Genomic DNA, 13,586 nt, shown 5'->3' with positions numbered 1-13,586 from the left:
ACCTCAAACACAGGCAAACATGTGCATAGCAACATATCCCACACCCAGCAACGTCTCTGTTGCATACACTGGATGGCGTATGTTGAAGTGTAATATCCAGAAGCAGAACCCATGCATTCAGATGTAATACACAATAGCCTCATTGTACATGTCAGTCCCACCCATGTACACCTTTGCATCCTAACCTGCTAGCATCCGTGTGCAGCTATACACCCACACACAATGTGCATACCTGAAATGTGGTAAGATGTTTGTGTTAGGCAATGCCACGCTGGCAAATCATTACCCACATGTCACCAACCCACCTCAGGTACAGATATGTAAATGGCTGCATGTGAATGTGTCTGCAGAATGTGTACATCCCGCATGTGGTATGTACCCGTCCAAACCATATAGGTTTGCATACGACACGGTGCACATAACTGTACACATGTGGACAAGTCGGGTTGTTGGACCACCGCATCGATGATTAGCTATGCAGTGAAGTCGATCACATATAGCGGAACACGTGCCTACCAAACAGGACGTCCTAACAGGGTGCTACAGGCAAAGAAGGGAAGGTGGGACATCACATGTGGAGAGTAGCGTTGCCGGACGGACAAATACACACAGTCAAGGTAAAGGACGGAACAACATGCATATGGCGGGATGGCTGTTGTTCGAAAAATATATATAGAAACACATATGAAGTGCCAGTTTAGACTCGAAATACTATATAATGCATTGAATTGTACCGTACAATATGGCAGTAGAACTAAGCCTGCATGTAATTGGTGAAGCTAAGCTGTAGTGTGATGGAATTCTGAACCTGGCAGTAAGCAGTACAGCAGGCTTATGTCTGTCAGCATCAAGTATTTGCTGGGTTACAGAACAATAAATGTATGTACATGCATAACATCACTCCTTCCCCTGAGGAGGGTGGCCTTGTGAGCTGTATCGAAGATAACAGTACAACTCCTTACCAGAGAGACAAAGCAACGTATTAAGAAATTAACTGTCCACTGTATCGGAACAGTCTAGGGTCCTTGAAACAGCTACAATCACAGAAGGACACTGTAATTTACAAGGTGCCTTGCAAGGCTGTGTTATTCTCATGGGAAAACATTTTAAAAGCACGACCCCAGCACCCACGTATGTATAGACTATTGTGGACCATAGTGATGGAAATGCCCTGTGACCGACCACGTCAGTAAGGTGGGCAAAAGCTGATTGTAAACACTATATAAAGAAACTGCTTACTGTATAGAGTCAGACAAAACTCTCATACTTGGACTGTAGATTATTTAGCCTGCCTGTGTACACTACTAAACCTTCCGAACCCGAGCCTCCTGTGTTATTGGCTGTCACTTAGGAAAGCCTACTGATAACTACAGTCTGGTTTTAACAACTTATTTCACATTGTGATCCTTGTAATCCGGAATTCCCTTGGTAAGCTACAGGTCAGAGTGCATGGCTGGTTAGACATCTACGCAGGAGAATTTGCATAAATGGTTCTTCTTGAATGAAAAGACCTCCGACTGAATTGTTGTGTGTAAAGAGGCTGTTTACTGTCTGATCTGTGGCTGAAAAGCGGAAAACTGGATCCCAAGAAGAAATCGTGCAGCCTTAAACAGGAGGCCCAGGTAAGGAGTGTTTGCCTTTTTGTCTCTATTGTAGATCAGGGACCAGACTACATTGTGTTTCTGTTAACAGTTGTGATAGTGGGTCGAAGACCTATCCAAATACTGTTAAATCTGATCATAGGTCAGGGGAACACACAGCAGAGTAAATAGTGATTGTAGACACTACAGTGGATACAGGGAAGGAGACACCACGTGATATGAGAGAAGGGTACGTAGCAGTCGTGTAGAGGATATGGGAGATTATTGAAGAAACAGATCATGTGATCCGCGTTTGACGGGTGACGTGAAGTATATGCAATCGCAGAGAGCACATAATGTGAGTTATGCAGCAAAATGGGGTAATAAATATGACATTGATGGTATATTACACAAAATATCATTACTGAAACATTGTAATCCCTGAAAATGTGATGCACATGTCCTAGGGTAAACACCTGTCCCACCCTGAGAGGGACAGTCCCTCTTCAGCCAGTTGTGTCCTGCAAACAAACCGAACAAATGGCAAATGTCCTGATATCTCAGGAAAAACATTTCCCAGATATCTTTCAAAATGGTAGCATAAAACAGTAATTTTGTATCTGGAACAACAAAATATCATAATAAACAGAATAAGCAACTGAAATGCTCCAACAATTGGTCGCTCTCCTGGCAAAAAGTGAAATCCTGTCCTATGTACTGGCCGTGGGTATGCTTTTTCCTGGAAAATTACACGTTCCGAACACTAATGTCCCACATTGTGCATCTGAAAAGGTGGCAGCCCTAAGATGTGCAGGCGACAAAACAACGACAATTGGGTATCCGTCATGCACATAGGTGGATTGAGGTAGTGAACCGAAGGGAACAGAACACTACAAATGGCAAAGCATCATACGTACACAGAGAAGATCATAATACAGTAGTACCGATAGCCCCCCCCCACAACCCCCTACCACCTCCGATACCACATCCAGGATATGAAGCGGGAGGGCAGGCTAGTCCCCACACGTTATCCTGTGGCAACAGAGGTAGCACAACGACCAAATGTAACAGAAGCTATTGAAACCACATCCCGAACTCGTAACATACCTAGGGACACCAGAGTAAGAAGACAGTCACTAGAACAGAGTGAGGATATCTGTCAATTAATTGAAGTACCGAACCCTCATGCAGGACAGGAAGGCCAGGACCCAACCCCGTAGTGTATAGACCGTGGACACCAGAAGATATCTGTAAAGTCACAGAGGGAATTCCCCATCTATAAAGTAATCGCTATTCACCATGCAATACCCCTGTATCTTCTGATCGGAAAACAAAGGGGGAATGGCGGATGGTACAGTATGTACAAGCTGTAAATCATGTAATAATACTTAGGGTAGCGATGGTGCCAGACCCACACACTATATTCAATGCTATGAACACGCCACAGAAGTATCTTACCGTGGTAAATATAAGCTATGCTTCCTTTGCAATACCTATACATCCAGATAGTCCGTATTGCTTTGCATGTACATTCAGGGTAACAGATACAGCCATACCCGGCTATCGCGGGGATACTGTGAAAGTACAACGATATTCCCACAGGGGATGGCTAGCTACATTCCGGTGTTAACTCCACCCGGGGCCAGTCAAGTTCTACTTTATGTGGATGATATTCTGCTTGCGGCCCCTACCCAGCAGCAATGTATGGAAGATACAATAGCATTATGGAGATATTCAGCAGAACAGGGACATAAAGTAAGCAAGCATAAATTGCAACTACAGAGAATACAGGTCAAGTACCTGGGATATGTGGTATCCAAGTAGGGTAGAACATCACATGACGATAGGAAGGTAGCAATTTCATAAGCACCCAAGCCAACTAACAAGAAGGGAATGAAGTCCTGTTTGGGCCGACTAACATTTGCCAAAGCTGGTTCCCAAACAATGCTTTGGAATCCACTGTATTGTCTGCCTTAATCTTTAATACACCTATGGCAGCACAACACATACTACACTGCAGACTAGAACGATTGATAGCTTCAACATCTGTAGTAGGTCTCCTGAATAATCATAACACATGTTGTCAGACTGTAGATTGTAAGCGGAGATATATGATGTCAGTCTTGATGCAACAGCATGGAAGTCAGCAACGCTACATAGCTTACTACTCATTGCAGTTGGACACTGTGGCATGGTCAGTGCTACATTGTGTACAGGCAGTTGTTGTAGCACCCATGGCAGTACAGGCCCCGGCCTTAATGTTACTAGACCACCCTCTCACTGTGAGAATGTCTCATGCAGTTGCGATCAGTCTGCTGCAAGAGAAGATAGCATTCCTGACCCGTGCTAGACATCTGTCTTGTTTGACCCTACCAATGAGTCAACCTCATATGGTGATTGAACGTTGTACAACATGAAACCTATCAACGTCACGTCCGACACCTGTGTATGGCACACCACACAGTTGCCTATACGAAATGGATTAAATAACTACACACAGACATGATATCACTGATATACCCTTAGATGATGCAGAGGTGACAGTTAATGTGTACGGATCATGTAGACAGAGTCCTACAGGAACGAATCAAGTAGGTTCTGCAGTAGTTATTGATAATGAGATTGTAGACGGCCAAACCCTGCAGCATAACGTGTCTGCTCAAGCAGCAGAATAGATAGCTTTAAGACGTGCTTGTACTGTAGTGGAAAACTGATGTGTGGACATATGTCCCGATAGTCAGTATGTTGTCTGTACAGTGCATGTTTATGAGCAGCAGTGGAAGAATAGGGGAATGATAACATCCACCGGTAAACCGATTAATCATGCGCAATTGATCCTGAATGCATTAGATTCCATTCAGTTACCCACTAAAGTAGGTAATTGTAAATGTGCAGGTCATAGAAAGCAACGGGATAACAGTAGGAAAGGTAAGGCATGAGCTCATGCATCTGCAAAACAAGCAGCCTCACAGTTGGAAAGTGTTTGTGTGAATGAGGAATGACAAACCTCAGACAGTTTAGAAGTAGAAATTTTACAAACAATGCAAACATCAACTACGAAAGCAGAAAAGCCGACGTGGGTATGACGAGGAGCAATCCTTGAATACGGACTGCACATATCCACAGTGATAAAGCCAATATTAACGTCTAATGTATCCAGATATGCGGCTTTGGGGAGCCATGGGTAGAGACATGTCTCAACAGAGGGGATGGTACATTTGGTTAACAGAATACCCCTAACATACGGAATTACGAACCACATACAAACATCATGAGCAGCGTGTCACATTTGCAGTAGATATCATGCACAGGGAGCATTTAAACCGAAGGGAGTGAGTTTACCTACACCACCATAACCGTTCCGTACTATTTGTATGGAGTTCATACATCCGAATAAATGTGAAGGGAACAAATACTGTTTAGTGATTACACATATATATAATCAAAATGGGTAGAAGCATTCCCAACCATGAATCCGGATGCAGCAGCAGTGGCAAAGGTGCCAGTAAAATAAAGTATCCCTAGATCTGGCATGCTGTAAAGAAGCTACAGTGACAATAGAACACATGTAGTGAACCAGACAATCATGCAACCTGGGGGATTAGTTTGTATTACCATGAATGTAAATTGCATGTACAACCCACAGTCAGCATGACTGCTGGCGCCGTAAAATGGGATCCCGAGAAATAAGTAGAGGAGGTTGGTGGGTGACATCCAGACGAGTTACATGTGCTGTCTACCTCTAGCATTGCTGAGCATGACAACAGTTCCAAATGTAAAGTGCTGCACCCACTTTGAAGTAGTATGTGGAATGGCATATCATGTGCCAGAGTGGAAAGCTGTCATGCCTGCAGAGCCGGAGGTCGATGACTCATTAGCAGGTGACATGAGAGGATTGTTAACCAATAACACTGTTCTTCAGTTAAAGTCTTTTACAGATAAAGAGCAAACGAAGACGGACGCATAGCTGACACCAGTATCCTGTGTGTATGTCACTGTTATCCAAAGAACATTATTGCCAAGTGGAAATTGTGAAGGTCTGTACCAGGTACTGTTGGCAACGCCTACTGCAGTAAAGTTTGCAGAGAGGTCGTCCTGGGTCCACCTCACATTGACATCTGATTGACATCTTGTAGCTGATATACCAAAGAGCCTGAATCACCCGGGCAAGACTGTGTAACAATACAAAGCAACCCCAAAGACATTTTGTTTGCTGTCCTAATGATTATACACCTATTAACCATGTTTGTGTTTACTTTACATTTGCTGGGACCTTACCTGCATATAACTACACGGATACAAATACTGATACGTGATGAACTGGCCACAGAGTGTCTTCCACACTTCAACAGATACCTAGGCATGACGCGTGTGCATATAGAGACTATGAACACTTTAAATTGCTGTGTTTGTACTGCCATACCTACATCATATGGAGGACATCCGATGCATGTTGTCCCCTTGGGGATAGATTGAGACTTGTGAATATTTACACTTTGATACAGGTTCTGTGAGATCACAGGACAATGTGGCAATGTACTTACCTGTTACACAAAAATGAATTGTATGTTATCATAAACATGATACAGTTTCAGTTGGTGGGAGTATTTGTAACATAACTGTGTCTTACGAATGTCATATAACAGCCAAAGATCACAGTACTACTTGTAGCACCATTCATTATTTGTATTGAAACATCATGAGAACAATGTGGAAGGATGTGCAGAAACATCCTGAATTGTATAAACAGTCCTCTGTTAGAGACAGGAAAATGTTACATGCAGAGGTAACCCGCATCAGTAGTAAAGTAGAATATTGTTATGTTGTTTGTGGGAAATAAGCATATCAATGGTTACCTGGGAATTGGTCCGGCAGTTGTTATTTGGGTTATTTGGCCCCAGTCACATGACATACTGCACAATTGCCTCTGGGTGCGAAACGAACTATAACACATATAGCTCGAAGAACTGGGAACACAGTCGAGAAACCTACTAATCCAGTGGGTGAAATGGAAGCTGTTCTGACATTCCAGTCTTCTGCAAGAGATAAAGGAATATCGATTCATATGGACTTGAGTGACAGCGTCATAACCTGGGCTGGAACACTCCCAGCTTGTGGAGTAGTGCAATCAATCAGGGAACAGAGGAAGTTATCAAAACCTGTCGGAGGAAGGATGAATGTGACTTTCTGCTCTTGAACTTGTGACTGATGAACTGGATGCAATGAGAACTGTTGTGTCACAAAATGTAATAGCTCACGACTGCACCGTGGCGCTGAGAATTGGTACGTGCGCGCTTATTGAAGAAGATCGCTGTGTCCAACTACCACATGAAGAGACCAAAACCAACGCCCACCTAGAGGTAATACAGCAGGTGTCATCCATGGCGGAACCAGGCCCAAACCCACTGACGAACCATTTCCACAAACCATTGGGTGGATGGGGTCAGTCATACTGAATATCATGATTGCCATTTGTGTTGTTCTGCTCATATTGGGAGCATGTGTCTATTGCGGGATACTTTGCATGTAAGTATTAGTCAGGGACTCTGGCGACATATCTGTACCCGAGACTATGTATCAAGACCTGTAGTGGTATTTGTCAATAGAAAATGCAATCCTTCTTGAAATGTACAACAAATTACTTGCCTAGTTAAAGCGTTCCACAGAGGAAGAGGCTAGGGAATGAAATAATGTTGTATATGTTTCTGGATAGAGTAGAAGCAATCAAAGGAGGGAGAATGTTAGCAAAATACATATTTAAACATATATATGACGTGCAACTTTAGAAGCAAATAGTGTATAATGCATATTATTCTACCTTACAATATGGCAGTACAGCTTATCACGCATGTAATTGCCTGTAGTGTAGCTGCAGTGTGATTGAACCCTGACCCTAGCAGTAACCAGTGCAGCAGGTGTATGTCATTCAGCATTAGTCATCTGCACGGTTAGAGAATAATACATGTATGTACAGGTATATCTGTCATCCTTCCACTGAGGAGGATAGGCTTGTGAGCTCTAACACAGAGTACAGCTGCTCAGCAGAGAGACAAAGGAACCTAGTAGGAAATGGAGTGAGGACTGGATCTGAACAGTGTTGGAACCGTGACAGAGCAGAATTTGCAGTACAGTCTAATTGAATATGTGGCTCGCAAGGTTGTGCTATCCTCATGGGAAAACATTTAATAAGCATTACCTGAGCACTGTTGTAGGAATACAACGTTCTGGACTCCAGCGATGTAAATGCCTTGTGACTGACCACATCATTAATGTGTGCAAAAGATGATAGTATACAGAATGCTCATACAGATGTAACATGTATAGAGTTAAACAAATGTCTAAACTTTTACTGCATACTCCTTTGCCTCCTGCTGCACAGTAGTAAAACGTAATTAACCTCAGCTTCCTGTGTTATTGACTGTCATTGTGAAAATACGAATGAGTGTTACAGTTTGATTTAAAAAACTTAATTGACAGATGTGTATGTTCTAGCATGGGAATAGGTCAAGCCAACCATCACAATGTCCATGTGTACCACATACAAACAGCCAGTAACACGCAGTAGTAGTGCATGAAGGCATACATGACTGTGGGAATAGTACAGGACATATGGCACGTGCCAAGTGCAGATGCATGACACAAACCCCAGGATGGGTGTCCCTGCAAAGAGGAACATGTGCCAACTACACCTCCCACAGATGTACCGGCAATAAAAACACATGGCAAACACACAGACACACTACTGTCCAACACATGACTGCAACGGAGCCTGGTCAAACACCAACATGAAGCATGCACAAACAGGGACTTGAGTAATGTTTGCCTTAACACCCCCATAGGCCAAAGAAGAATAGAATGGACATATGCATGTAATGTTGTGAAGGATGTGTGGTAGTCCTCAGTATCACAGTGTTAGGGACACAGATACACTGTCATCAACAGTGACGTATGTGCACTGTACACAGCATACCTGCATGTAATACAGAGGACAATCATGTGCCACAGAAATATACACTGGAGAAAGAGTATAGTGGATAGACAATTGTAAATGTGACAAACTATGAATATAGGTTCATCGTCCATAGGTACAGGGTAGGCCATCGTCCCAGGTTCAGCCATAATACTACACCATAGTTAGGATGACTTTGCCAACCTTCTGTGCTTCAGATAAAATACTCATGATATTGCTGTACCTCCGTCAAGCACTGATAATGATGTAATCCCTGGCCTATACCTGCAATTCTCCATCCAATGGACAACATACCCGAACAAGGCTAGGAAGGATCTCTGTCTCACATGTACTGTGATGTAGATCCACAGCATTATGAGTGTCTGGGTGATATATGTGTCACTCAAACACATCCCATTAATGACCGTGACAAGGTAAATGTCACCTGCCCTAGTGGTTCTGAGGGATGCAGATACAGTAGGTGAAGCATACACATGACATATGGGTTGACATGGCCTCGTATGTCAGGCACAGGTCAACACTAAACAGCAGGTATGTGACGTAATGTGGCAGGGGTCCTACAAGTGGGGCAGCATTACACAAAATGATGTCATCCTGCATCTGTACAACAATTAACCTATGAGGGCTTCCCAGCTGCTGTAGGTGTATGGTCAGATACAGTCTGAATGGGGCAATGTAGTAAATCATAGGTGTAACACGTAATGGGTACAAGGAGACAATGACCTAGCCTGATGTAGATGTGAATCCCTGCACAAACAGGTGGGCAATGTAGAAGTCCCACACAACCACGATAGCGTGTGTGTTGAATGAATGGTGACCGACAAACTCTGTCCCCTGATCCCTGGTAATCACCCCTGTGCTGAGTGGACAGCCACCTATATGCTGGACAGGGGTGACCTAGTAGTTCTCCACAGGTATGATGTTGCATTACTTAGCATTTAGCTGTGGGACATGTCCCTGACAGCAGATATGCATATCTGGGAGGCCCCTTTGAAGGATATCTGTGTCAGATGTCCGTCCCACTATGGCACCTGTTTTGCAGTCATCTACAAACAATGTTGCCCATAAAACCCCTGTGTGTGCCTGTACCGTGGAAATGTAGATGTATGACAGGAGTGGACCCACGGAAGGGCCCCATGGGACACCACTTGCGACAGGCAGTAGGTCTGACATGCTGCCAGCAACTATGACCGTGTGGGTTGTGTCACATAGACAGTTGACAACACATTCTGTGATGTACGTGTTCACATCCCAGCCAATGGGTTTATCAACGATACCTGAGGGGGGTAATGTGATGAAGGCCTGTGCCAGGTCGAGGTAGGCTGTATGGACTGCAACACCCCCATCAATGGCCTCGGTGACTGTCCCGAAAATGTCAACCATGCTTTAAAGGCATGAACCGCCACTGAACAAGACAAACCGTGTTGGATGCAAAGTATGTATGTCCCCTATGCAGTCATATACGAGCCGCAGTATGATCCCTCCCCATGTCTGTGCAGATAGGTCTCCTCATGGTAATGGGACAGTAATAACCAGCCTCAGTGGAGGCATTGGCCCTGTGATGTGGGACTACAGTTGCCATGCGACACAACCTGGGTACCTTACCTGAGGTGAGGCTACAAAGAAATAGCTGTCCTAACTGTGGGTCTAATTCCTCAATGAGATAGTGGAGTACACAGTGGGGTCACCAGCTGGTCTCATGGATGCTATGTCCACTACCCTGGAGAGAGCATGTCCCACCTGTGTGTCACAGAACATTTGGTGACCACAAACCGCTGGTACAGACATCTCCTCATGTGTAGGGGAGGGTGTGGAGATGTCCTTACTGGACTTGTCAGCCTGTATGTTGGCAATGTGTGTATGTTGAGTAAACTCCACCTCTTTGTGAACCCAGTCAGAGCATATGTGGGAGTGACCTCCCAGGTGTTGAGCATAGCAACTGAAGGTGGTATGATTGTCAGCCAGGTCCATGTAGGTATATCTGTGGAATGTGCCCTGGACCATGGCACGACAGTGTGTAACTCTACACATATGATGACCAAGGGTGTCATACCTCACAAGGTGTCTGCTCCACCTTGTAGTAGCCACCTCCTCGTGTTGTACATCCTGTGTATGGCTGGGGTACACCACACTGGATGCTTGGCATTGGTACAATGAACCACAGTTGGGTAAGTGAATGCCTGGTTCATGCAGTCCTGTAGGTACTGGTAGATGGCAAATGTGATTGATGCAGTGGCTGCAGTACTGTCGACCACTGGCTCAGGGTCCTTAAAGGAGACCACAGTAGTGTGCAGAATTGTGTAGTCTGCCTCTGAGCAAGCAATGTGTATGGTAACTGGCAACACTCACAGCAACGGATGCCAATAGCAGAAGCCAATGTCCAAATAACATAGATTAACTTCTGCATGACAATATGTCTTATCATACATGTATTGACACGTGTCTGCTAATTACAATTGCAAATGGCGGTAAGACTGGCCTAAAGTTCCCGTGATTTACACAGTCTGGATGTGTTGTTCCGATAATAAAGTGGCAATACCTCCCAATCGTGACCTCTGGGTATTAAAGTGGTTGTTAACCTGCAACATTGGATGTACACCATTGGGTTCCGGTGTCGGAAAACATGGTTCCTGTAGCACTACACAGTATGGGTAGTCAAGCAGACATCCGCGATTGTTGAACACACAGCATCAGTGAAACCCACTGCTCACAAGGACACAGTCCGACAAGCTCTACACTTTACATATGCACAGTGGTGTCCATTGTAGGACCCAAAAATTGTCTAAAGACAGGAATGCCGCCTTATTTCAACACCTAACTGAACTCATTGTCGTCACAGGTACACATATGCACCGCAAGCGTGTTTAATGTTGATGATAGCTGTCCATGTAATGCAGCACAGATGCACAGAAATACCCAGGGTACCGGGTCCATAGAACTGCGTCCACATCACAGTCCGCACATGAAGGATGTGTAATGGGTACTGTCGATTGTTGCAGTCAAGGGATTCTGGGTATGTAGACTGTGGTCTCGGTGTTGTTTCGCAGGCAATCCTTTGTCCCGCCCCGTGGGAGGGATGTGTGCGTAGCACCTGCCCTACTCTCCGCTAATAATGCAAACCATCCACGGAGAATGCTAAATGCAGGTGTGAAATGTGTACAGCCCTATACTAGTGTCCAGTAGGCAATTGTCATGGATGGACAACCGTATGGCCAAGATGGCACCCACAACTGCAAACCCGGCCAAATTACACAGCCGCGGTAAGGCATAACACAGGAAATACACATAGGGACTACAGTTGACATTCCACATACACAGTCGGACCGCCGTGCCAACACCGGCGTACACAGCACTCAATCTGCCAGCAACAGAATGAGGAGCACCCGCTACCATACAGCGGAACAGATGTGCGACCTGTGGAACACATACTAATGGCACACACACGTCAAGTAGGATATGTAAACTATGGCATTCCCACCTATGAAGACAACATGGTTAAATGAATATATAGGTGATCAACATGTTCTGGTGGTGTTATATTGGAAATACAGTGACGGATATGTCCCATTGGGATGTCTGAGGTTCATATGAAGCAGTTGCTAACCAGCATCTTTGGATGTATGACATTTGTTCACAGTACTAAATCACCTGGTTATGTAGCACCATCTAGAATGGGTAGTCAAACACACATCCGCGATTGGGGAACATACACCAGCAGTGAAAAGCACTAGGCAGGTGGACACAGTCCAGCAACATCTAACTTGACATATGCACATCGGTGTCCATTGTAGGACCCAAAATTCCACTCATGGAATGCCTGCTAGCTTCCTGCATTACTCACGTGATCTCATTGTCGTCACCACGCCACAGGTACACATATGCACATAGCGTGTTCAATGTTGATGATAGCTGTCCATGAAATGCAGCACACATGCACAGAAATACCCACGGTACCGGGTCCATAGAACTGCGTCCACATCAAAGTCCCGCACACATGAAGGATGTGTAATGGGTACTGTCGACTGTTGCAGTCAAGGGAGTCTGGGTATGTAGAATCTGGCCTCGGTGTTGTTTTGCAGGCAATCCTTTGTTCCGCCCCGTGGGAGGGATGTGTGCGTAGCACCTGCCTTACTCTCCGCTACTAATGCAAACCATCTACCGGAGAATGCAAAATGCAGGTGTGAAATGTGTACAGCCCTATACCAGTGTCCAGTAGGCAATTCACATGGATGGACAAGCGTATGACTAAGATGGCACCCATAACTGCAAATCCGGTGGAATTACACTGCCGTAGTAAGGCATTACACAAGTAATACACATAGGGACTACAGTTGACATTCCCCATACAACAAACACAGACAACCAGCCGATGAAGTCCAAAGCAAAGACGAGGTACTGTACACACCGTCAGTGACCACTCAGAGCACACCAGGAATTAAATGCAGTCACCATAGTTTATTTAAGCTGTTTTCGTCTGCTTCATAAGCAGACTTATTCAGAATACATACAATGCAGTCCAACCTACTACATTTACAACCCTTAATTGGTCAGTAAATTAGATGTGCTAGGTATTAATTACATGCCTTAAAGGCAAACAAGCAAACAAACTTTACTTGGGTTACAGATTCCACACAGTGAGGACATCAGACATTGCTTCGAAAGGTACATTCTTCATAGAAATATAGAAATATATGTATATATATGAAAGATGAACCAACAGAATGTTTTCCAAATGTCTGACTGTGTAAGCTACATATATATGTTCTACGGATTGTGCCAATATATTAACAGAACTGCAGACACCTAGTAATATAAATGAACCATAATATATACAGATAAACCGTATGATTATGACTAATGTAAAATAGACCAACGAAATGTAAAGATTCACAATGTGCTAATGTAAATATTCATTTAGAAGGTTACTTAAATAAATCAATTCAGACATCCATGTCAAACTACTAACACAAGGCCAGCGAGGTGCTTGCCCTCACATGTACTGGGATGTTGTTCCACAGCATAGTGAGTGTCTGGGT

Source organism: Protopterus annectens, chromosome 10.part0 (assembly GCF_019279795.1).
Source record: "Protopterus annectens isolate FY-2018-M chromosome 10.part0, PAN1.0, whole genome shotgun sequence".
Taxonomy (NCBI): Eukaryota; Metazoa; Chordata; order Ceratodontiformes; family Protopteridae; genus Protopterus; species Protopterus annectens.
The sequence above is the reverse complement of the archived record's forward strand: the minus strand, read 5'-3'. Positions refer to the sequence as shown.